General features: G+C 41.8%; 1 protein-coding gene across 8 annotated transcripts in view; it reads right to left on the bottom strand.

Annotated features, from left to right (window-relative positions):
- The window catches only part of LOC148896234 (teashirt homolog 1-like), a 49,687-nt gene that overhangs the window by 13,969 nt on the left and 7,784 nt on the right, over positions 1–27,934 (bottom strand). Inside the window, exons 3-4 of one of the 8 annotated variants that reach the window (XR_016115240.1) lie at positions 21,409–21,559; positions 20,772–21,326 (exon numbers count right to left, since the gene is read on the bottom strand). The exons of 5 other annotated variants lie outside the window; for them this stretch is intronic. The gene's annotated coding sequence lies outside the window, so the exon portion shown is untranslated. Of the gene's footprint in view, positions 1–20,769; positions 21,560–25,876; positions 27,594–27,934 lie in introns of those variants that run through there. 2 more of the 8 variants (XR_016115239.1, XR_016115238.1) reach the window with 2 other exon arrangements.

The following is a 27,934-nucleotide window of genomic DNA, read 5'->3' on the forward strand; positions in this document are numbered from 1 at the left end:
ATTGCACATTTGTTGACCCAAAAATACTGCTAATGGTCACTTAATGATATTCAGCACTAACTGTACAACTGTTAAAGTATTGTATTCTGCGACTGATAGTTTTAGCTTTACCTGATACTTTGCACATTATTAGTACCAAGGCACAACAGTACACTTATATATAAGATGTCCTTCCATATTTTTTGTCATGTCCTTGTTTAAGATTATACTAGTGCAGACTGTACTACGGGAGACATATTCCTTGTGTGTTCAACATACTTGGCCAATAAAGATGATTCCGATTCTGATATTGCATCATGATATTAGTGCAAGTTGAAAATTGAACAATAAAGTTGTCAACACACATTTATTGTTGGCATATTATTTAACATGACTCACAGCAGTGACGTGCAGTCAGGGGAGGCAGGTGAGGCCGTGTCATCATGGAAATATCAAATGAAAAAATAAATTCAACAGTGATATTTATTTCGTCATTTTTACTTTAAAATTCTTGTCCATTTAACTTCACCAATTGTTTTTTCAAAATCACTGAATTTTCACATTTACCGTTCAAATACTAAGTAGGGACGAGAGGTGAGGCAGCAGCCGGCTGAGCAGCCGACTGAGCCTTTGTGCAATGATTTTGCTAACTGTGCTGGCTTGCTCTGCAGTGAGACTGCATTGCTGTCCCTCTGCATATCGCTATTAAAGTGTTCAAACACTTTTAGTATTTGAACTAAATTTCTACAGTTTAGCTGGTGTATATAATGTACACTCACTGTACATTATAAACACTGTACTACAGTGGTTATTTTAATTTGTTTTTATCAAAATTGTGTGCATAGGTGAGGCACATGACAGGGGGCGCTGGTGATTCCAGAGATTCTTGCGACTCCTCGGCTGCAGAATAATAGAATTAGTGACAGCGAGCTACAGTAAACAGTTAGCAAGTTAAGTGCAACCATCCAGTCATTTTTTCGTGTTGCTTGGCCTTATTTTCAGAACGGTGGATTATATATCTAAATTGAAAGAAAATTGAAAGAATTTTCTAAACTGAACTTTCAATCGAAGCAGGAGATAATAATTAAAGGAAGACCAACACCGGACTGTATAGCTCACAAACGGTGAGGGATGGATGTAAATCTCCTGGACAGCTTCTCAGCTTTTTGGCCCAGAAGTATCTCATTGAAACTATTTCCGAGGCGACAAAGTTGCATGGACTTCATTTATAAGTAAAGGTAACACGATAATAACGTTTTTTTTTAATTATTTTTTTCTATGCTACAGTTTATATATATAAAGAATGCTGACATGACATTTTAAACATTAAAGAGCCAGGCAGACAGAGAGAAAGTGACAAAACACACACACGAAAGGGAGATGACAGAGCTTGAAACAAAAAACAAAAGTGTGAGAGAGTAAGAACAGTGAGAAAATGGATAGAACACAGTTAAAATATCCCATCAATCAGGCTCCACAAATAACCTGCACAAGTCATCTTTACACTTGATGCAAAAAGCTATCAACCCAGCTAAACAGATCACAATTGATGAAGAACTAGATACAATTATCACAGCGAAAGCACCTACAAGGGATCATTCCTCAAGATGGTGAAAGAAGCCTATGCTCCTCATCAAGTGTTTAATGCTGAGGAAACCGGACACTTCATTCGATCAAGCCATTAACGACCATCACAAAGGTAAATAAAATGGCTTTATTGTACAGTACAGTTTATTTCTTTCATCATAATACGAGAGCACATGTATTATACATAAAATAAGGTATATTTTGTGTAATTTTAAGGCTTAGAAAATTAAAAAGTAGAACATTATGTTTTATCGGGACCGGGGAACGGATTATTCTCATTTTAATGGTTTCCTATGAGAATTATTTTTTGGGATACACACTTTTCGCCTTACACACTCTGTCTGGGAACCAATTAAGTTCGTAAGCCAAGGTTCCACTGTATATGGATATATGTGTGTGTGTATGTGTGTGTGTGTGCGTGTGTGTGTGTGCGTGTGCGTGTGTGTGCGTGTGTGTGCTTGTGTGTTTAAATGATTCTTCTTTTCCTTTCGGCTTTTGCCTTCAGGGGTTGCCACAGCAAATCAGTGTCGTTCATCTTCAGGTTTGGTTCACGTTTGTTTTGGTCAAGCTTTTATGTCGGATGCCCTTCCTGGCACAACCCTCTGTATTTATCCGGGCTTGATACCGGCACAATAAGACATTGGCTCGTGTCCCCTTGTGGCTACAGAACAAGCAATCCTATGAATGTATTAAAGATGAAGATGATTCTAATCTAATGTATGGAGGCACTGGACTTGGAAGACTAGATACAAAAAAAAAAAAAAAAAAAACATGATTGTGTATCAAGTCAACTTCAACTTTAAGCATGGCTAACTGCTACTATTTTCTCATTGACAAACATCTTATTTGTGTACTCTTGACAATTGCTGACTGTCACCTTTTTAACCAGATATTTTTGATCAGAGAATGTCCACTAAAAAAGCAAAATCAGTCAAGATCACACAAGTTCCACAATCATGTTTTTTTTGCTTGAAGCAAGCATTAAAAATAATCATGCGGATTAGTAATGTTGAGTCGTCAACGAAATGGGGAACGTCACAAATACAGGTATATGTACAAGCCAAGCACACACACGCGCATGCATGCACGAGTGCACACACAGACCCACACACTCACTCACTCACACACTCACTCACACACACACACACACACACACACACACACACACACACACACACACACACACACACACACACACACACACACACACACACACACACACACACACACACACACAAACATAAACACGATGCTGCAAGCACAGCGTCTTCTTTTTCACAAGTCTACATTTTTTTTTTTTTTAGCCCACACTGACTGAGTGCTATTCACAGAGTACGGTACAGGAGGGTTTAACATGCTGGCGATCAATACCGTGAACCTTCAGCAATCGATAGGAATTCATCTGGCTTTTTTTTACATGTTCATTCTCACTCACTCGCACCATGTACAAAGCCACAGTAGTTCAATACATAAATAAACAGGCAGACATACCCATAACCACAGAAAGCAGTTATACACACCTGAATATCTGCAACGTCTCAGGGCAACCGCAGGTTCACTAAAACAGTCAGGATTTTTTTAGCATACCATCCTGGTCTTCCATGCATAACAAGGCTTGTATAATTAAACAATACATTTCGGGGTGCTCCTTGAATTACCACAGACAGTGTAAGTAGGCAGCAGAGTAAACAAACAGCTATGAAGTGAATTAAGAAAAACACAGATCAATGAAAATATTTGATTTGAAGAAAAAAGTAAACTCCACGTCTAAAGTGAGAATAATATGCATGTCGCCCCTCCTTTTCCAATAAAGGTTTCGAGTAATACAGGCCTTCTGCAACACAGGAGGAGGAATAAGCATTGTAAGATTATCAATGGGAGGATGACTGTGCATACATATGTATACTGTATCTGCATGCAAGGGGTGGAAGGCTATTTAAATGTGTGTTGAAACATTTTTCGCTATTTGGGTTCAACAGTAGGCATATTATATTTGGATGTTAGTGTATGAATGGCTGGTTCTGCATGTGTTAGCGCACACCGGTAGATTTCAGGTCAACGTCAACATGCAGGCCTGCTTCCCAGCAGCTCAGCTAATTACGCAAGAGCCCCGAAGGCCACTTAGAACAGGTTAGTTAATTAACAAACAGACTGATTGCAGATTAATTGAGAGGTGTTCCTAATCTCCTCCCCCCCCTAAACACAATGACAAATGCTAACTGGTGCTAATTAGGTCGATATGAAAGAGCGGATGTTGTATTTACAATTGTAGTGGCTCATATGACTTTAAGATGAAATATAGATGCCTTTCATATCCATCTATCCATTCTCTGCACTCCTTATTCTCACGAGAATCACGGGTGTGCTGCACCCGATTGCGGCGTTCAAGCAGTATGCACCGGGCACCAAACTGCAACTCAACAACCATTTATCCTTGAATACAGACCTATGGTCAATTTTGAGAAATCACTGAACCTACTAGGCATGCGTGTGTAATCTTGGAGGTAATGAAAGTACATTGAGAAAATCCACCCCGACACATGCAAGAACAGACAAACTCAACACAGTGAGATCAAAGCCCGGATTGTGTGAGGCAGAAGCTCGAACAGTAGGCCGTCATTCTAATAAACTATGACAATCAGAAGAACAAATATATTCTTTAAAATAACTTCAATTAGAGCATATGGGGATAGCACAATCCCCAAATTTCCTGGCTCATAAGGGCATCGCATTATGTGTGCCTGTGACCTTTTGATGGCCTATATGGCTGAGTTCATGTCTGCTTCCTTGTACTAGTATAGGTCATGAAACCTGAAACAGCTTCAACACAATGGGCTACGACAGATTACCGCGGCAAACACAGGCAAGAGGTCCCTCAGGGGTCTGATCCTGCATCCATCTATGTGATGACTGTCTATGGGAAATACACAAGCCCCCCACCCCATCCCTCTCAAACCTCCTCTCTTTCTCTCTCATTCGCCACAAAACTGCTTGCTGTTCTGGAGATACTGTATTGGCTGCATTGATTCGGGGTTGGAGAAATGGAGAACTGGTGATTCAATTAGTTAAACAAAATATTTGATATTATGCACATCAGAGGTGGAGAGTGAAAAAAAGTACGACCTGAAGGGTTCAAACCGAGATTCCAAGTCAGAAGCATCTGACTGTGAGGCAGGCATATTTCACATTCATGGGTCTTAACAGCATAATTGACAGGTCGAGTCATAGTCGAGTCAATAGATTGCACAGTTTTGCCAAATAAAACGGTGGATGATTGTGAGGTTCTTATTTCTTTGCTTGTAGCTTTAACTGAAAGCCTCAGATTATTTTTTGATGCCAGTTGCTCCTGCTCTCGCGTGTGACACATTTCTTGGCACACTGACCTTGGAACTGTTCCTCGTGGTGTTGTCATATGATGGACTGCTGTTGGATGGCAATCCAACAACATTTTCTGGTTCAACAAAGATTTTGATTGATTGATTTATATTGCCCTTTTATATGCCACACATGTGAACAAACACACACAAAAAATCAATCATACACTTCCACATTTTTAACTGTGCCCTGCTAAAAACTCACATTCATTTCACTTTTCAACCTTTGACCTCGATCATACCTCCTTTTAACAAGCATATACGCTTTGTCTGTGCATTCCTTTCTTCACTACCACCTGCGTGTTTTTCAATCCCGCAACACCTGATTACATACACCAACAACAAATACACCCTCAAGCACACACAAATCTCAGGACACAAACACATTCACTAAAGACACACACACACACACACACACACACACACACACACACACACACACACACACACACACACACACACACACACACACACACACACACACACACACACACACACGCACACACACACACACACACAAACACCATCCATGACAAGACAACAGCCAGCAGCAGCTGCTTCCATCTCCTAGCAACGGCCAGCCTGATACATGACCCAACGATGGATAATTACCGTAAATCACCACAGCTCACACACTAAAAGGGAGGTAGAGGTAGGAGAACAGAAGAAAGAATGGAAAACAAGGGCATAGGGATGGAGGGAGGGAGCTATGGAGGGACGATTTCAGAAATCTTGGGCTTTGACTGGTCATGTGTGCACCCAAGCACCTTGAATAGCTAAAATTAATTTGCCTTTTGAAACACACTCATTCTGTCATTGGTGCGCAAAAGTGCTCTGTCACATAAAGTGTGAACACACAAAATACATCCATGCATAACTGCAGTTGAAAATCAATCACTTTGTTTGAATGGTGTGCCACACGCAGGAAGAAAAAAAGGTCCACCTGCAGCTGCACTGGGGGTATTATCACTGTAATCTGAACCTGTAGGCTAGCCTCCTACTGAAGCTGTGTCCGTCCATCCATTCAGCTCTTTCATAAGCAGGTGCCAATCAAAGGGCAGACGGTGCTGACAGGTGAGAGAAACAGCTGCACGGCTAAAAAAATACATTGCCATGATAATTGGTATGGTTTCATTTGTCAGTGTAGCATTTTAGAAGGGGTTCATTTGATAAGCTTCAAATTTCCTTTGGTCCAACTGCATTTAATTCATCTCAACTGGATCCTGCTCTTATTTTCAAAAGAATGAGGGTCTAAATTGAAAACTTGAATTGAGAAAAATTCCACTTGTAACATGTCATTGACTGTTTTTTTTTGTCCGTATTTTCCTTCGTCACCCACCGTCTCTTTCCTATTTCTTTTCTTTCGCCGTGTGAGTCTTGGCTACGGCAGACATTTGATCTGGCTATCTCGTGATAGATTGACAGGTAATGAGGAGGTTGAAGGGGCGACAGAGACAGGAGCAGGTGTTCAGCACAGTCTTTTTGGCCAGCGCTAAGCTGCCACGTCCTTCACTCCCGCACCTCTCCGCGCCATTCTTCTTCGTGGCTCACTTATTAAATTATTCCTCTCCTTTCCTTTCCTACCTTCTCATCCCTTTCTCTTCCTGAGCGAAGAGGACGATGCAATCCATCACACAATGACATGTTTGGACATGGACTGTCTTTTTAAGAAGAGAAAAAAGAAGAGAGCTGCAGAAATAAATAGATAAATGAACACAGAGTCCCATAACAGAGGGAAACTAGGGCTTCAACTGGTTTATTTATACTTTCAAGGAGAGATGGGTGCATAGCATTCAATGAAGATGAAACTTGTTGAATCCGTTCAAACACATAATTATGTATGCCCTCATCAAGAACAAGATGCTCCACAAAAAAATAAAATAAAATGAGCATTAATAACTTTTTAATTATGTTGACGATTTGGAATATAGAACCAACTGCGTGTTGTCTCAGCTGGCGCTCTTCCTGACCTGTTTCAGTCCTGCTGACTATGCACTGCTCAGTGTCATAGCTCACCAACTAAGCATGCAGGTGGAGTGCAGAAAACAGTTTAGTGAGAGCAGATGTCTGACAAGAACGAAAAGGAAGGATAGATGACATCAAAAAGATCAAGCGAGGGGAAAAAAGTATTTTCCAACAGTGATGTCATTCAAGTTTGCTACTCTGAATTTCAAGCTTGCTTGCTTTATTTACAAGAGGAATGGCAAGTCAGCCAAGCCCTGTAGCATTAATCTATCGTGAATGCAGGAAAGGAAGAGCGTGATCTGTTGTCAAAAATGTAAAGACAGAAGTGCCAAAAAACAATATTGAGGGTCATAACTCCCATCTCTCTGGTTCCAACACTAAAGGGCAAGCCACTCTCGTAAATCAGCAGGCCAGAGGAGGCACACAGACTCAAGTGGGAAGCATTTAGATGTTTCTTCAAGCATTCCTGAGAGGTGAACAGTGTAAGCAGTTATATCAACATAATAGTTCAAACACTTGAGATTGATGAAGAATGTTGATTACATTCCACATGATGGATGCAATGGATTCACTGCCGTAAAGGACTTTTATGACGCAAAGTGGGAGTTTGTATACAAATATAGATTTTATCAATGTTTGCCCCTATAATCTGCACACCAACAAATTGATTTCTTGTTGAAATCCAGCACCTAGGCAACTTACTTTCTCATTCATAGTTATTTAAATGCTGCATCCCTAACTCATCAAATATGTTCTTAAATTATTACAAAGAAAGCCAGATAAGAGTGTGCTGAATTAAAAAGGAAGGTGCCTAGCTTAAAATGAGCCCTCCCCGATTGTCAGCGTTCTCAAAGAAAACCTGCCATGTGGGGGGTGGGGAGGAAGCAAAAAATGCCACTGATGCACAATCATATTCAAACACACTTTGCCATCATTTAGGAACTCTAATACACACAACGACACACACACAAACACACACACACACCTATACGCACTTTTTAAGCCCCTCGCTTGGCATCAGCTGTCACGCAACCTGTCTTGGAAAACTAAGCAGAGACAGACGCTGTCAACTTAGAGTGCCTCAAATGCCCACAAAAAAAGGCAGAGGAGAAATCAGGCCTGTCGGTCGGTATAATTTGCACTAATCCTTCATGGGAGATAGTAAAGTCTATGGCATATCTGTCTAATAGCATCAGTCTCCGGCAGGTTCTAATCTCATATTTAGACCCGTTTCCATCAGACTGACGACAAAAGCACCAGCGTATAGTGTGATTACCCTCTTCTTTTTCTTGTTCTTTTACATTTCTGCATGACTTGCCTTCTGATGGCAGTGAATGTTTGAAAAAAGAAGCAAAACTTCATCTCTTAGAAGGAAAGTCATTGCAGGCAACTCTAAAACAGGTAGATTGAGGGGCACGCAGTAAAATAGCTGGCGATGCACTCAAAGTGGAAAGCTGCTGAGGCCTGCACGCAGAATCATGCATGTGCACATTCATAAAAACACAGGATTTGCATGCAATTGCAAACACACATGCACCCGAACACACACACACACACACACACATGCACGCACACACACACACACACACACACACACACACATACAGACACAAACACACACATCTTTTCAGAGCATTTACAACCTGTGGTGCATTTACAACCTGTGGTGTTTGTCCTGCTCTGCTGGCTGCTTTACCATGTGCATTTGAATGTGGACTGGAGTGTATCCCTCTTTTAGGCAGCACCATAAAAAAGACACACACAATGAGGGCTCTTTTCAGTCGAGTGGGGGTTGGGAAGCACCTCCAAAACTGCCACAGTGCTTTAACTTGCGTCACAATGAGATGCTAAGCCTTTCTAAATAATACGAGATTACTCAAAGATGACAAAAAGAATGGAAACAAACTGCACAACTGCCCCTTAGGAGCAGCTTTTTTCTACAACTGTTTGCCTGTATGCGCGTCTGAGTCTGACGAAAGAAGGGAATCAAAAAGTGGGGGCAGTCATGCAAAGATCCTAATGAATCCGTAAATCAGAGTCCGATGAGAACAGACTCCGAAGGGAGATCACATCACTGGAGATCAATGCAGACAGCACAGCACAACACAGCGCACTCACATACATAAATGCGCGTGCACGCAGGCACATATGCACACACTGACATATACACACACACACATGTGCACACACACACTAATATAAAGACGCCAGACGCAAACATATGCCAGAATTCACAAGTGAGGCTGACTTACAGACGTACAAGCGAGTACATGTGCATACGTGCAAGGAGACCAAGCCCCCACTGTAATTTCCAAGCTATTAAATTGTGTCCATGTTGTTCCACTCGAACCCATCAATGGGTGCAAGAATCCCACCTTTTTTGTTCAACTCTCAGCTCATCGGAATCACATCGATGGTGATGTGTGGTGGAAAAACTCTGATACCCAGTCTCATTTAAGATAAATGGTGTCTTGCAAAACCCAAACGGTTACATCGACACACACAAAAGAATGCACATGTTTGGCCCTAACACAATCCCAATATTTTGTAAACTGCTTCAGAAAAGATGCAAAGCCATTAGAATATTCAAATGCTGTCAGCTCCTTTGAAAAAAAACTACAAATAGGTTGAGTATAAGACCACCAACTCTAGCATCCCATTGGCGTAATCATTGTACCACCACCCAAATTATCATGTGTCTGGAGACCCCCAAAATAGCATGTCTGTTCAAACAGTAACACTGTATCCTCAAAGACAGGAAACCATTATCCACATTTGATTGGTCATTCAGAAATACAAATGACATAAGTGAAGTGACCAAGAGTATAGATTGTGAATTTACCAAATTGTCGTGTATAACGTTAAAATACTTTTAGTCTGAAGTTTCTAAATCTAACGCAATGTTTTACTGCACTCTGGACAGAAAGCTTTTCTTGGACGTCATACGTGTGAAAGAGTCACTTTTGGAACTCTCACTCGATACACAACCTTGGGTTTTGTGTACAAAAGAGGGGGCGGGAAGAATTTAGTAGACTGAGACAGAGAAAGTCTCAAGGAATGAACTATTCATGACCTCTACGAAGGGTCAGGAATCGGTGATACTGCCACTGAATATTCACCTCAGTGAAATATAACTGCTTTTAACCCCCGTGGACAAAAAAGGGAAACATTTAGACAGGTGAGAAGGCTCCATCGTCAATTAGGGTTTTGCCCCCCTTTCCTGTCTGGACCTCATGCTGCTCAAAATTTGATTGTTAAATCCTAAACAAAGGCTCTGATAGTTTCTGCAGAAGCTCTTTGAAGTTTCGGTCCTGTAAACTGTGAGAATTACAATTGCATTGTACTAGATTTGTGTGATTAGAAGTTATATTTAATTTTTTTTCCAAAATGTACATCTTTAAAAAAAACGGATTGAGGTGGTGTAATATACATGAGTATAAGTGAATCCTTTTTTTCCCTGAAAATCAACATTTCTGTAGTCCCAACAAGTCCAGCTCCACGCCTGAAGGGCCACTGTCCTGCCTGTTTTATATCTGAACATGCTACAACACACATGATTCAGATGATCAGCTCATCAACCAACTCTGAAGCAGAATCAAAACGGTTCTGATGATTCGAATCAGGGCCGTTGCTCCTGGGAGAGCTGGAAAAAAGGCAGGACAGCGGCCCTTGAGGACCGACTTTGGACACCCCTGCTGTCGTCCTTCAGAAATGGGAATGGATTATCTTTTGCGATACAAAAGATCTGCTTTTACTTTTGAAAACACAGACTGAAATAGTAACATAATCAGTTAAATAAATATTGTTTTGAAATCATTATACAAGACCAAAACACTAATACAGTAAAGTCTCGTTATATCGATATTCCCGGGAGTCTGAAAAAAATATCGATATAACCGGACTATCGATATATCCGATCCTGCGGCATGTAAATTTTCTCCTTGCGTTCATAGAAATAGTATCGTAATAAGCAGTACTATCGATATAACCAATATCGATATAACGAGACTTTACTGTAAATGGTCCATAAGCGGTAATCTAGGGGAAAACTGTACTGTAATACACCGAAATGCCAATTAAAATGTAAAATGACCATTTAATTATGTAAACTGATCATTCAATTAATTGAGACAAAATCAATTGAATAATCAATTCCAGGAGGCCCGATGGTTGAGTGGTTAACGTGTCGAACTCAGTGCAGACCAGAGGTCCGGATTTCGATTTCAGCATGTTCTCCACATGCCTCTGTGGGATTTCTCTGCCAACTAGGTTTTCCTACCACATTCCAAAAACATCCATGGCGGGTTAATGGAGCACTGTATCAGGGTCACCCAACCTATTGTTTGGATCGATCCATAGCCCGCAAACAAATCGATAAAAAACAGATAGTCCAGAAGTCCAAGATGGTGTCCGAGTAGGCAGCTGTCAAAGTGCTCTCTCGAGCCTTGCTTGTTCTGTTGTTTTTGTGTTTTCTTTTGTTACTTTGAGTTGTTGTGCGTAGTGTGGAACCCTTCAAAAAATGTTTTAGCAGTTGTATACGGAAATAAAATAACTTTTACAGTAAAGTCTCGTTATATCGATATTCAAGGGAGTCCGAAAAAATATCGATATAACCGGGACTATCGATATATCCGATCATGTGCCGAACTGCATTAAACAAAAGCCGCCAAAAGAGGGCAGCCAAGCGCCATATAAGAAACGGAGCTGGCCATTAGCTCCCTTTTTTTTTTGGGTGAGAGATGTTCCCCCAATGTTGCCTCAAAATGGCACATATAATTCTTTAATGATTGTAAACATGTATGCTTTAATCTTCAGAACTACAGTGTATTTGAAACATATTCATAACTGGATGTGTAACAAGAAAGCTTATCCGAATCTGAAGCCATTGTTTGGATTCACAAGCAATGCAAGACGTCTTGGCGTGAAGTCATTTTTATTTGCATTTGAATAAAAAGTGACATCGGCTGTCCTTTAATAGACAGTATGGAATGTTAATAATTTTCAAAATCATCGCGCTTCAGCAGACAAAACAAGAAACATTGTTGCAAAAAACGATTGCATTCATATACAGTACAGTGGGCATGTACATAACACAACAGGGAAACTGCAACGCTTACATCTTACTGTATTATGTATACAATTTAAAAAAGTCATCAATCTTCTTCTGCTTCCCATTTTTACCTTTTAACACAAACACTTCAATCTCGTCTGCTACACACGAGCTAGCGTCTGAAAATGAAAATGGCTCTGCCACACGGGTGCTGGGCACGTAACCAAGTCACCTGACCAAGTCGACCAATGGCGCGACTGATGGCGTGACACGTAACCAAGACACGTGACCAAGTTGACCAATGGTGCGACCGATGGCGTGTCACATGACAAAGTCACCCGGCCAAGTCGACCAATAGCGCAACCGATGGCGGCTCATGTGACCAAGTCGACCAATGGCGCGACCGATGGCGGCTCACATAATAAGACACGTGACCAAGTTGACCAATGGCGCGACGGATATATCGATATAAACAACAAAAATGGCCGGCGGGGGATGAAAAGGAGCACCGTAATAACCGGATTATCTTAATAACCGGGTATCGTACTAAACGGTACTAATTATATATAAAAAGACTAGAAATGTGCAAGGGAAATGAAAATAGTATCGTAATAAGCGGTACTATCGATATAACCGATATCGATATAACGAGACTTTACTGTATATGAAAAGAGAAAATATCACTTTGGCGGAAAAAAAATTACAAAGCTTCCAACCAATTTGGCAAATTTCAGAAAATTCCCTTCCCTCATTTTCTGTTTACTGCCAATAAATTTAATTTCGATCCATCCTTACTTTGAATGGTAAGCACACTTCAATTCTTTCAGCCAGCAGTAACTGCACAACGTATGTTCCATGAGATTGCAAAATACTGTTTAACAGTGTTCCTACATTCATAATGACAGTAATGATTCTTGATTTAAAAGATGTACAAAAAAGAAATTGTTATTTTCTGAACCCTAGTCAAGAAAAGGAAAAGAGATGCCCATTTCACGGTAAGATCAGAGAATTGTCATCAAATGGCGACAATAGTTTTGCTATGTGTGAATGCTGTTGTGCCGATGACCATTTTGTGTTTGGGAGCCTTTTCCTGAGCATCTTCATCTTTATTAAGTTCATAGAAACGTCCAACACCTTCAAAGAAGTACAGATGACGGCTGAAGAAACCTTTTCATCGATAAATTCATCGAGTTGCTTGTTCTGTAGCCACAAGGTGACACAAGCCAGTGTCTTCTTGTGCCGGTCCTAAGCCCGGATAAATACAGAAGGTTATGTCAGGAAGGGCATCAGACGTAACAGCTTGGCCAAAACAAACATGTGAATCAAACCTCTGAAGATGGAGGACACTGATTTGCTGTGGCGACCCCTTGAAGGGAAAAGCCGAAAGGAAAAGAAGAAGATTCTTGGTTTTTACAGTAATAGACAGAAGCTAGTACCTGTGTTTCATTTAAGAGGAAGAGGCTTCCAAAAGAAAACTTTCTAGCCAGAGTCAGGGCTGTATGCAAGCGGCATTGGAGTGATGGATGAGAAGTGGCCTGCGCGCCTTTATAAAGATGGGGAATTTCACCATCATTTGTGAATAGATTGTGGATCCTGAGCTGTTTCACAGAAACTGGCATAATTGCTGAAGAGCCACATGGCAATGAGACTGACTGGCAATGATGGGAGGGAACATGGCATGTGTGATGATGAAATTGGTCATCTGTTGAGATTTGGACGCAGAAGATGAGGACTTGAATTTGTGAATTAAAAAGAAAATGTGAATACATTGTTCAATAATAGAATAAAGTACAGTGATACCTCGGTTCTCGACCATAATCCGTTCCAGAACCCTGTTCGAAAAGAGATTTGTTCAAACACCGAAACCATTTTTCCCATTACAAATAATGTAAATCGTTTTAATCCGTTCCAACACCCCGAATGTTTACCTTTTTAGTACAGTATTTTATACATTATTTTACGCATGAAATTACACATTAAAATGCTGACCAACACATAAAAAAAGCAATGTATATCTCAGGAAATGTTAAGCAAAATGGCAAAGACACAAATAACATATACATAAATGTAACCCAGGTTAATTGTACGTTCGTAAAGAAAAGAATTATGAATAGGATTTTTTACCTTTGTGGTGGTCAGCAGAAGGCGCAGGTGGACGGAGGAAGGACATTTATTGTTTGGAAGGCGAGTCCCTTTCCATAAAAACTTCGGGGAGCTCTTCTGTCTGAGGGGTGCTCACACGTTCAAATCTCTTTGCTACGGATGACTCGGCTACAGGATGTTTTTTTCTCTTAAAATATTTATCCAATGATACTTGCTCTCACTCCCATAGCCACATCACTAGATTTCACAGCCTTATTCTTTAATATCGTACTGATCGTAGATTTCGTCATGCTGTATTCCCTACCGGGGTGCTCAATGCGTCGATCGTGATCGACCAATCGATCTCCATGGTACTATCAGTAGATCGCAAGACAAGGTGATGTGACATTGTCAGGAACTGACGCTTAACAAATCAAGTGGAGTTCTTTTGAAAAGAACTCGACGTCAGCCAATCAGCCATCCCTTCATTTGATTGATACACTAGAGAACCAATCAAATGACATCTCATTGAGAGACTCACTGCGAGCTCAAACAACGCCCCTTCGTTGCAAAATGACGTAAGATAGAGTATAAAAAAGTGGAAGAGCTGGACCAAGTAAGAAGAAAAAACGTATCACTTTCATACGGAATGAGAGGATGACTTTTTTCACGATGACATTTTCAAGTGTGGTTGTCTCGTCTGCCAGTTATCAGAGTGAACTCAGGTAATGGCAAACAATTGACATAATTATGTGGTGTTGTGGCGGCTCGGTAGTCGAGTGGTTAGCACACCGGCTTCACAGTGCAGAGGTCGCCGGTTCGCGTCCCACCCCGGCCTCCCTGTGTGGAGTTTGCATGTTCTCCCTGGGCCCGTGTTGGTTTTCTCCGGGTCCTCCGGTTTCCTCCCACATCCCAAAAATATGCATGGCAGACAGATTGAACACTCTAAATTGTCCCTAGGTGTGAGTGTGAGAGTAACTGTTGTACGTCTTTGTGTGCCCTGCGATTGGCCGGCAAGCAATTCAGGGTGTCCCCGCCTCGTGCCCGAAGACAGCTGAGATAGGCTCCAGCACTCCCCGCGACCCTAATGAGGAATAAGCGGTACGGAAAATGGATGGATGGATGTTGTGTTGTGCAACATATACGGATATACATCAACATAAATTGCAATGATCTTCACTATATTTCTCAATAAATATAACGAGTAGATCATTTTGACTTGGTCATTTCAAATGTAGCTCCCTTGCTGAAAAAAGTGTGAGCACTCCTGCCCTAGCCAGATCAGGCACTCGCATACCTCCTTCATATTTTGCTATTATTTCTTTCTTAAATACAATAGTTGTACGCACTACTTTTTTTTTTACTTGTAGCAGCACTTACTTTCTTTGGAGGCATGATTAGGCGCTAAAACTCTTCGTACACCTATATTAAACGCGAGAGCAAAACGCAGCATGTCCGCAAGCGACAACAATTGGTCACGAAGTGAGCGATACGCCCGTACGCCGCTCAGCATCCCACCCTCGCGTACGCACTCACGCGTCATACCGGTGTTCGAAATCCGATTGTTGTTCGAACTACAAAGCAAGAATTTCTCAAATATTTTGTTCTGACTTCGATTTGTTCGAACTGTGAGTCGTTCGAAAACCGAGGTTCCACTGTACAAGCTAATCTAGCGTTTTATTCAACCCATTTTTTGTAAACCTTACGTTTTAGCATGCATGCGCTCTGTAACACGGTGTCCTATATGTATGAGTGATTTTTTTTCATTCATGAATCCTCACTAAGGCCGTGGGCATGCTCAAGCTTATACACTTGTCTTCAGGCAGTAGATGCTGGACACCCTGAACTGGTTGGCAAAAAGGATAAAAACAGACCATTATTCAGACTGGGACTTGCGGTATGGAAAGCATAGTCAGTTATAAAGTATTCTGATTCTTGCTTTCCTTGCAAACATTATGTATAATATGTGTGCAAGTCGGAAACAAACAACATCAGAGCCAGCATTTCCAGAACAGTAAACAAAGAAAAAACATCTCACTTGAATGCTTAAATGACTTTGATAATGCCTCGGATGAAGTTAACCCTGACAAGGATTGACAATGTGGATGGATGAAGGGCACAGATGAAAGGTGAGGGGGTGATGGATGAGAGGAAGCTGGGAGAAGTACAAATGCACGGTGCAAGATATTAAGTCAAAAAGCCGCACAAAGCATATGTCGAGGCTGAAATGACAAGTTGCTTTGGTAACAGTTGTTTACAAGGGGTGTTTCTGCATGTTTTGCAATCTAATGTGCTTTAACGGGCCATGTAGTACTCATTTGCATGGTCCTTCAAACCTCGAATAGAAGGCCAAGCAACCAGGGAGGCAGTAATCTTGTTATCAACAACTTTCTGGCAGGTGTGCAGAATGTCAATGTAAACTAAGAACGTTATGGAGGGTGCGTGACCAGAAAACAGCCAATAAAAATGACTTTTGGCAGATGTGTTTCTTGCACTCTAATGATAAAGTGATGTGTGTCATTAAGAAGACGTTATCCAATGTTTGTTTTTTTTTTTTGTAATATGAACTAGTTTGCCAAAGCAAAATGTTTTCAATATTCTTGGGATTGGACTGACAGGAAATTACTTCTATAATTGTGGGCTCACACTGTAGTCACTCACGAAGCATACTCAGGTACAGACAGTTGCAGTGAATCCAGAGCATGGGGATACACAACAGAGACTTTTTTTGGGCACCAAGCAAAGTGAACAGGGAGGGCCGAGGTTGTTGGTGGGAGGGGGCTGGGGGAGTAGTGAGAGAAAATGAGAAGCGTAAACGGCGAGGGCGGTATGAGGTTGTAGAGATGAGGGAGGAATGGAACAAGGGAGAGAGGGAGGGTTGAGTGTTGGAATGAACTCTCTCAGGCTTTGTGGTGCGCGTTTCCCAAGGCCCCCGCCTGGCCCCTTTGATAAATGACACATGTCATTCTGTCAGCTTGTGACACTGCAGCTGGGAGGCCCTGTGATGTATGGCTCTGCTGAAAAAGGAAATCAACTTTTTTCCGGCCTCTCTCTCCTTATCCGAATGTGTGTTTGCCTCTCTCGTCCCTTTTTTGCCGCTCTCTCTCCCCCCTCCCCTCACCCCAGGCCGAATGCAAGGCCTTTTTATATGAGGATTTAGGTTTCCCCTGGTCTAGTGAGCTCCCACCTCGCTCTTTCTACAGCAATAGAGAGGCATGCACAAAGCCAGGTTGAGGCCAGTTGATTTTCACAAGCAGCCATGAAAACACATTGCTATTATCATCCTGTATAAGGCTGAAACGTCGGCAAATGAGTCAACATTGCATTACAGTTGAACTCAGAATGTATTACTGAGACGGGGGACGTAAACAAAGTACTCAGTTTCTTGTTCAGCCAAGAGGTGAATAGGAAAGAGGACGCACACTGGGGGGAGGAGGGGTGTGGGTGGGCAAAAATTCCAGTTAAGCAGGATGACTAGTGTCTCCCACTGGGTCATCTGTCATCCATGTGTTTGACTGGAGGATGAACACATGCAGCTTAACTGTACTTGCGCACACACACGCACACACAGTCCCGCAGGAACTGAGAATGAACTTTGAAAAGTAAGCCATGCACACACACGAACAAGTATAAACATCAGCGCTTGAAAAACAAGAAAGAGCATGAAGCCTGCATCATCATTCTTCAAACGGAGAAAACACTGAGATGTTAGTGCAAAGTCATCCAGCCAATGAACCGGTCCCAAGAGGCCAACCCTCAACCGCCCTACTGGCAGACAGCCTATCACAGCAACCAACTGCCCTCTCCTCTCTCTCCTCTGTAAGCGCCACCCACACAATGGGTGGGCTTAAGTATAGTAAGAGCAATATCTGTCTTTCCTCTGCTTGTGTAAATACTTTCTGATTCATTCTCTGATCCGACCTTCCCTCAGTCCGACACACACACACACACACACACACACACACACACACACACACACACACACACACACACACACACACACACACGCACACACACACACACACACACACACACACACACAGTAAATCACAATTTCTCTCAATGGCTGACCTGTGATTGGTTCTGTGGGGATTTAACATCCAAAGAAGGAAATAGAAACTATACATAACAGGGGTATGTTTTGCAGTCTATTCACGCGAGACAACAATTTGGAGGACAATGGATGGCAAACATGCCATTCTTCTCGGTCCATCATCAACACAGTGGTACAACTGATTACAAATTAATTTGGTCTGGAAGAAATGTATAGAGATGCATTTTCCATGGTAATGCTCTAATCCATTCCAAGGTGATCCCCTGCATACGCCCACCAAAAAAAATCTGACATGGATCAAAATATTTACAAAAGAAATATGCTACTCATAGATTATTGCGCAATAAATTAGAGTTGTGCATAATCTAAAAAACTAAGAACAAATAATCCATAACGATGGTTATTTAACTTTTCTCTGCGTCCCTGCTGTTGTTTGCCCTCTCTAGTTCATGTTCTCTATCAGATATGTATTTTCTTCTCAGCAGTTTTGTAAAGAATTGATCCAATAATTTTTACTTTCAGTATTTTGGCTTTTAACGTTTTATAACAAAATATACATACAAAATCCAGTTAAAATTCCATTTTAAAAAAGGTTTGCTGAAAGACTCACTATTCAAACATCTAAACTGTCATTTTTAATATATACCATTGTAACTACCCATCCATCCATTTCCTGTTAAGCGTTATCTCCACATGGGTCGCGGGGGCCTTTCGCAGTTGTCCTCGGGCAGTAGCCAGGTGACACCTTGAACTGGTTGCCATTTGCACTGTATTGTCGACACACTAACCATTCCACTAACCAACCACTAACCACTAACCAAATCAGTGGGGCGCCTCCCTCCTAACTATACTGAACAAAAATAATATTAGTTTGTTTTCATCCAAATTCAAAAAAGTAAGCACTGCACAAATAGGTGGATGGACTTTTTGTGAAAAGTGTGCTTTTTTTTTTGCATTATTGTTGGGAATAACCGAGGTTGAAGATGACAAAATAATATCGCCTCACAGTGATGTCTCAGTATAAAAACACACATATAAAGTGAGCTGAGTAGGGGAATTAAATTAAACCAAAATGAGAAAGAGACAGCAAACAAAACAAGAAGGAATTCACAGACTTCACAGACTGTCCTGACTACGGCCACCTGGAGGTCATGACCTGTTCACGACCCCATCAGATGTCTTCCCTGGTCGGGGTAGGGGTTGTGTGCAGGTGGGGGGGGTGCAGATAGGGGGTGGGAAAAACATGGCATCATTAGGACTGCGTGATGAGTGGTGCCGATGTCAGATGACTGCCGGCTCGAGCAGTACCAATGCTGTATTTATACATACCAGAAGGCCTTCACAATGCTGTCGACAGCAGTGTGTTTGAGCAGAGAGGGTGTTTCATGACCACTGCTATGAACCCTTGGTGAACAAGCCGCTTCTGTGATCCACGCATTACTACAATAAACAGACAACTCGAAATGGAATCCCTCTTATACCCGTATACAAACAGTAAATAGTGGTTTTTTTTTTCTTTGGTGGGGTGGTTTGGATTTACCTTGTAATCACAGCTGGAGAAAGAAAAAATTGATATGTAAATGAGAGAATCAATTTGAACAAGGAGGGCCTGTGTGTATTTTCTTGTGAGGCCAAAGGCAGCTGTGTAAAATCTCAAGGTCAGCTGATAAACAACACAGTCACAAGCAAAGTATGGAGAAGGTGGACAACTTGCAACATTGAGGCTATCCCATTCCTGCACATTCAGTTGCACCTCAATTAATCACCGCAATCGTTACACCATGGTAACACGAAAAACAATCTTGATGATCACAGGCACAAACAAAATTTCAAATTGCTATCATCCATCTCACCTGCCCCTACAGGATGGGGAGCGGGGTTCGAGGTGGATGAGCGATCCGCTCATTGGGCTTCCTTTCTGTTTCCTAGAGAAGTAGCTAGCACCATGATCGTGAAAAATTAACAGCAGTCAGCCAAAAGCGTAAAGGCACAGAGGAGATGGAATCAATGCTTGGCATCTGCAGCAAGAGCAGCTATGTAAAACACTCGCCTTAAGTCAGCCGCATCCGGTTAATATTTAATCCCTCCATCCATCTACACAAAGAGCATTTCCCTTTTAGCTTTAGCTGCCGTTTACTTTGATTACGCACAAGCGTTTAGGGTGAGCCGGCGCACATCAAGAATGATAAGAGAGTATGCATGCTAAGTGATTTGCATGGGGATGCGAATATTTTCAGATAATCACCCCGAACAGACCATTGCCAGTTTCAGACAGAAGAGAAGATACAGTATAGGCTGGGGGATAGGGGGGTTGGTTTGTGTTGAATTGGAAAAAAGCGATGCATAATAATGTAACTAAAAAAAGGCCTGACTTTCGCTCACAGGGCTTGCCTTATTATTACACACGATATGCAATTAGAGTGGGAGTCACAAAATAACAGCAAAATTATATTGTGTGTGGAAATTGTTTATAGGGAGTAAATACAAACTCACAACACGCACAGTACATGCAAATCCATGAGTGTGTTTCCATAGAAACTTCTGTACTGGCATTGTTTAAGTGCTGTCATTTTTTTCTTCCCCTGTAATGGAACTGCAAAGTGCATTAATTAAAGAACCGAGCAGTGTGAGCAGTGTGCCAAAAGGTCAACAAATTTGTAAAATGCAGCAAACATATGTGATATGCTTCATAATTAGACATTTGGAGTTTGACGAAGAGTTACTTCAACTATTTTATATGTATTACACACACACAAACACAAACACACACAAACACACACACGTAAACACACACACACGTACAAAAACACACTGAAACGACGACAGCCAACTGTCTGCCAGTCTTACTGCACGTTCATGGAGTAAAACATCATAAAACCTTGTGCCGAAACCCACTTTGGGATGGTAAAATAGCACAGTGATTTTCAACTACTGAGTGTGCCGTGAGAGATCGTCAGGTGTGCCGTGAGAAATTATCCAATATCACTTTTTTTTTAATTAACATTTATTAATAATTTTCTGCAAATATGTCATTGTCCAGTGTCCGTGCTGTAAAGGCTGGCGGAGTAATGTAATATTTGTCCGTGTGGCAACACGTAGCTGATTGCCTCATTCCTCCAAGAGAATTAGTGTGGCACCTGAGAGGCCGTGGTGACAGTCATGGAGAAGTTTTTAAAAAGGACAACTGCAAACTCCGAACTGGGCCCTGGACAAGATTCTGACTCAGATGAAGGCCCTAGTATGAGTGGTGGGAAAAAGAAAGCAAAGACGGTGAGCTCAAGGCAATATTGTGAAAGTTATCTTTCGTTTGGATTTACTTTCATCGGTGGTGAGACGACACCTATTCCATTATGCCTGGTGTGTGGCGGGAAGCTATCCAACAGCGCCATGGTGCCAACCAAGCTTAAACGCCATCTCGAAACGAAACACCCGTCGCTTCAAGACAAGCCGATATACTATTTTGTTCGCCTGTGTGTAAACACAGAGAAACAGGCAACATGTTTTGAGAAAAACCACAAAGGTAAATGAGAAAGCGCTCAAAGCTAGTTACCTAGTCGCCGAACTTATTGCTAAATCAAAAAAAGCCGCACTCTGTGGCAGAGACATTAATACTACCTGCCTGTAAAGCCATTGTCAATGAGATGCTGGGCCCTGATGCGGTTAAAGACATAGCTAAAGTCCCGCTCTCTGATAACACAATTGCCAGGCGTATTGATGACATGTCTACAGACATCGAAAGTCATGTTTTGGAAAAGTTATGCATTAGTAGGAAATTTGTGTTGCAAGTTGACGAGTCTATGGATATTAGTGGACATTCTCAGCTCTTGGCCAATGTGCGTTTTGTGGCATTGCTCCCATTTTCATCACAACATATCTGTGTGATGTGAACTGCTATAAAAACTAAAAACAGAGAGAGACTAAGAGCTGTTGAAGAAGAGTTTTGTGTGTGTCTTTCTTCTATTCCTGCCAGGCTTTGTGTTCATCTAAACAGGCCCAGGTTTCACACTGACTGAGTATAAATAAATTGAGAGATTATATTGTAATTAAATATACTATACAGTGTCATTTTGTAACATTTTGGTTAGTCGTGTGCCACAAAATTTTTACAATGTAAAAAATGTGCCGTGGCATAACATAGAACGGTGGTGGCCATGTGTTAAACTAAACATGCGGGGCATGTTCATGTTGTTACTATCATTTATGTTAAGTCTGGCAAAAATACCAAGTCTGGTAAAAATACCACTCACCATCAGCGACGCTTCAATGAGCCATAGCTGCATTATGACAGTAACAAAAGTGCAGTTAATCAATGATGGCTAAATATGCCATTAGCACACAATTGTTTTCTGTGCATTAATCGAAATGATCCGGTGAGGCTTTTTTCCCCAAATATTGAGAACAATCAGTATTAGAGGCGTAATGTGTTATTGTTCAAGGATTTCCATCATAGAATGTGGTAAATCTATAAAATTTGACAGCGAGACATAGTTCATGTGATACAAGTCAGAATGTTGTGGTGTCCGTCTTATATCACTCTTCATGCTGTATTTAGTTGAAACAGACGCCGCATGGTCAAAAAAGGCCACTCTTACACCTTTGGAGACAGACAACGACTTTCATGAACACAACAATGCTGAGTTATTGATCAGCAAGTGATTGCTTGTGGCTGCTGTTTCAAAGAGAAAGAGGAGTGCGGCTGCAGGGTGTCTGACAAGAATGACAAGGGTAAAATGTTATGTCTGTTAGGTTAATGTAATGTCTGTAATGACAGCTGGATGTGTGTGTGTGTGTGTGTGTGTGTGTGTGTGTGTGTGTGTGTGTGTGTGTGTGTGTGTGTGTGTGTGTGTGTGTGTGTGTGTGCGTGCGTGCGTGCGTGCGTGCGTGCGTGTGTGTGTGTGTGTGTGTGCGTGCGTGCGTGTGCGCGCGTGCGTGTGTGTCATAAAAGTCGCTGGGATGAATTGAATTTTGTGTGCATGTCTGTGTATGAGTGTGTGTGTGGGGGGGGGGGGGTCATTTGGCCTTCAATAATTCTTAATTGACACCTGTCAGGATAATGGCAGCAGTCGCAGCTGTTGGGGGAGAATTTGTCCATCGTCTCATTCATCTGTCAGCTCTAATACGCATCCTAAAAGCTGCACCTCCGCCCTTTTCCCTGCCTGCCAACCCGAGAGCCTGGTGTGATGCTTCTCGTGCCCACCTAAACTCCCAGCAATTTTAAGTAAGAAAATAAAAATACAAAATTAACCATATTGCGAATAAAGTAATATCACATACACATATATCCAGTATAAAACACACATATATAGAAAGAAAGAGAGAGAGAGAGAGAGAGAGAGAGAGAGAGAGAGAGAGAGAGAGAGAGAGAGAGAGAGAGAGAGAGAGAGAGAGAGACAGAGTTAGAGCAAGAGCTAGAGAGAAAGAGAGAAAGAGAGAAAGAGAGAGAGAGAGAGAGAGAGAGAGAGAGAGAGAGAGAGAGAGAGAGAGAGAGAGAGAGAGAGAGAGAGAGAGAGAAGAGTATATAGCAAGCATTCATCCAGCATAGTGATAGGTGTGAGAGGTAAAATACAAAAAACATGCAGCAGAGTGTAAAAGCGTAGGAAATAAAAAAGGAAGTGGGCCGTGCAGGATTGAAAGCAGAGATGAGCATTGCTCATTTGGTAGAGAAAGAAAGAGAGCGAGAGAAGAGACACAGAGAGAGAGAGAGACAGAGAGAGAGAGAGAGAGAGAGAGAGAGAGAGAGAGAGAGAGAGAGAGAGAGAGAGAGAGAGAGAGAGAGAGAGAGAGAGAGAGAGAGGAAGAGAGGAAGAGAATGAGTGAGAGAGACACAGAGAGAGAGAGAGAGAGAGAGAGAGAGAGAGAGAGAGAGAGAGAGAGAGAGAGAGAGAGAGAGAGAGAGAGAGAGAGAGAGAGAGAGAGAGAGAGAGAGAGAGAGAAGAGAGGAAGAGAATGAGTGAGAGAGACACAGAGAGAGAGAGAGAGAGAGAGAGAGAGAGAGAGAGAGAGAGAGAGAGAGAGAGAGAGAGAGAGAGAGAGAGAGAGAGAGAGAGAGAGAGAGAGAGAGAGAGAGAGAGAGAGAGAGACAGAAAGGAAGAGAATGAGTGAGTGAGAGAGAGTGAGTCGCCTGAGATGATGCAGAGGAGGAGCAGCATGCAGGCTTTGGGTGTCCCTGGATAGGACTCTTGTGTAGTGGGCCCATCTTGTTTGTCTTGTTTGTTTGTTGGCATCAAAGCTCTGCCGCTTACTACTGCTGCTTACAGATGTAATGAGTCATTAAGTTAAGCTTTTTTTGTCTGTTTTTGGGTTTTTTTTTTGCGCTTGCGCTGAGGAATTCAAATACTTATTAGACAAAATATTCTGTAATTGCTCATCTTTTATTGATGGAAGCAACATGATAAATTTGGCTCTGGCAGTCTGCGTAGCCTCTTGAGGGGCCAAGGCACTGATCAAGAGAGCAAATGTACCATGGCTACGAAAATGAAATACTTTACTTAAGAAAATTGGAGATGTCAAATTTTGCTCCTTAAATCTAGCATGACTACTTCTCTCATGGATCCCTGCTTGTCTTCCTTATTTCTCATTTTAAGTAATGCGTCAAGAGAAAATGTTTTGATAAATTTGCTTGTAAATTTCACATTTCTTCTATTAAAACCCATTGTAAGGAATCTCTCTTAAAGTGCTGATAACAGCAAGCATCCAGCATTTCCGATAAATTGTAATCCAATCTTAACTTTGCCAAAGCAAAATAAGATTTGTTCTACCTGTGAAACAGTAAAATTAATCCCCAAAAATATTCAGGAGGAAGATGTTTCTCCGTGGAAATCAGGAAAAAGGCTGCTCGCCTGTCAATGACAACTTTTTATGTTTTATATTAAACTCAGCGCTCCCTTTCCTTTTTGGATCCCTTGACCCGTTGCTGTCTTGGTGCACCGGGGGGCAACAAAGCGCATCTGGCTTCTTTATTGGTATGATTTCGCATAACACTAAGGCACCTCCTTTATGGCCTCCCATGAAGCCATGTCGGGCCCACCATAAGGAAGAAGTGTGTGTGAGGGTATACATGTAAATGTGTGTGTGTGTGTGTGTGTGTGTGTGTGTGTGTGTGTGTGTGTGTGTGTGTGTGTGTGTGTGTGTGTGTGTGTGTGTGTGTGTGTGTGTGTGTGTGTGTGTGTGTGTGTTCTTTTCTGTGCGTAAAGTGCATCAATGACAACACAACCAACCCTGGTTGTGGCAGAGTGCCCTGTGGGTATGTCTGGTTAAGGACCCCCTGAAACAAGGGACTGAGAGAGGTTCTGCATATCATGCATTTTATTTCCTTATCTAAGAGAGAACACAATATTTATACTTCACCAATAGCTGTTTGGAAATGTTATCTGGAAAATAATTTTATGACATGATTGATTAAAAAAACGGAACTTATGGAAGCCATTACTGGTTACTGGAGCTCATTCGTTGTTTTGCAACCGTTCTTGAAAAGACAGATTTCTAACAGTGCACAGTGGCGTGCACAGATGAGACAGACCTCACCAGACTAAAAGTCCTTGTAGCGTGAAAGTAACTAATGCATTATTTCACCTAGCCTCCATCACACATGCAAATTAAACGGTTTATTTGTGAGGTGGCCCAGGAGGAAAAAAGGATATTGATAAGGCCAATAAATGCCACTGCCAACAGGAACGCGACTCCGACTATGGTAACTTTGAGTTGAGACCGTATTTTCGCACATTCACTCTCACGCAAGCACACACCACACACACACACACACACACACACACACACACACACACACACACACACACACACACACACACACCCACAACACAGGGAATGCCTCAAACCCCAACAATACAACTAAAGCAGGGGTGTCCAAAGTCACGGGCCGCTGCCGTGCCTGTTTTCCAGGAGCAACTGATTCAAATAATCAGGATTGTTTTAATCTAGATTCAGAGCTGGCTGAAGATCTGATCATCTGAATCAGGTGTGTTGTAGCCTCCGGGCGAGCTGGGAAGCAGGCAGGACGGTGGCCCTCCTGGCCTGGACCTAGGCATGGCGATACTAAAGCAAGGAAATCAAATGGCATGTTGTGGATTACTGCGTTTTCCAGTTCCTCCTTTGATTGTGGAGAGTGAACAGATTTGACAATCAGAGTTGATAAATATATGGAGCTACTCTCCGCCTGAGCTTTGTTTTTGTGCTCTTTTTAGGGGGAATGGAAAAAAGAAGAAGTGCATGTGCGTATGTGCGTTGGGGGAGGGGGTCTTTGTGAAATGGGTCCTGCAGAGGATGACTAACAAGGTTTGGTTACCATTACACCCATTCCAGTTATTCATTCCAGGAAAACTAACACCAGTCTGTGCAAAGATACACTCTCCATAACACTGTTACACTCTTGGAATGGATTGGTTTACACTCTCTATTTCACAAACCAATGATTTTTACCTTTGATTTCAATAAATAGATTGTGAGTTGTGGAGTCAACATTACAGCCTTATGTCACGTGTGAATTTTGCTAAAACAAACTTTTCAATACAATTAAAGGGAAATCCCACTTTTTTGTTGAAAAAGAACAAGCACAACAACAGACGACTGTCCTTGGGACGGTGTTATAGGCGGAAAGATGGAAGATGGAGCATACTGTTGATTTTAAGGGAAGAATATCACACAACAGTATCATCAAGTAAGAGTACAAAGGTCGCTGTGTAACCTTAGCTACCCGAGCATGCCAAATCCTACATCCCAGGGCACAGTGAGGCTCCTGCTGGGAATAAACTGGAGGCCTTGAGCAAGTCAGCGACAGAAGAGTGTTGTAGCAGCAGTTGTTTTATGTATTTATTTATTTGTTTATGGGGGGTAATTTTCACACAGCCAAAATGCTGTGTTGTGGCTGCGTTTTAATTAATGGACCGCAACATGCGTGAAAGTGTAAACAAGTCTCCAGAACATCTTATTTTTAAAAGGGTTCACAGGAAGCTTTACATCGCAACTGGTCATATCCACAAAAAAAAAAAAAAAAAAAAATCGATGACAGTTGGAAATGCTACACCCGCTCACTTTTTTTTTTTAAGAAAACCCATCACTCCACTTTTAGTCACAAAAATAACTGAGATGAAATAATGTAAAAGAAAACAAGTCAAAAGAGGATGTCGTGCGCCAAAGCTGCTTCGACTTGCTTATTTCAAGGTTATAAGAAGGGTGACGTTGACGGCGGCGAGGGCTTACTAAAGGTCATTAACTGGCATTGTCTCCTGACGTGATTAGTCAAGGAGCGAAGTCCATTTGTCACCTGCGCAGGCAAATTGAGTTGGTGCTGCACTAGGGGCTACAGGGACTGTATAATATCAGCTTGATTACATCAAGGCAGCTGCGGACTTGACACCTTACTGAATTTGTCAGCATTAATCGTGAGGGCCTGTCACAAATCCATCAGTTGCACGGGTAATTAGGGCTTTCTCTAATGATGCTGACAGGTATAGCAACCTTAACCCCGTTTCCGCCTCCTCTGAATCTGTACACACACACACACGCACACACACGCACGCACACACAAACCATCAATTACCGTCATGAGCCACACATAAAAAAATTGTATATGATTATACAACTCATCTCCTGAATATTAATCTTAGTAAATATCACACAATGATAAATTCGATCCATTCGAAGAGGGAAATGAATCTTCTCGCTTTTATTGCCTCCGGACTTATTTAAAAACTTTTAGATTAATAAGGTTTGTGTATTACAGATATTTTAAAACAAAACGGTAATTACAATACGCCATCACCTAGTTGTGTCCCTTTTAGTGGCTATAAAAAATGTCAGAACATTTGGGAGAAAAAAAATCCACTA

Source organism: Hippocampus bargibanti, linkage group LG06 (genome assembly GCF_051943395.1).
Source record: "Hippocampus bargibanti isolate YZ-2025 linkage group LG06, ASM5194339v1, whole genome shotgun sequence".
NCBI lineage: Eukaryota > Metazoa > Chordata > Actinopteri > Syngnathiformes > Syngnathidae > Hippocampus > Hippocampus bargibanti.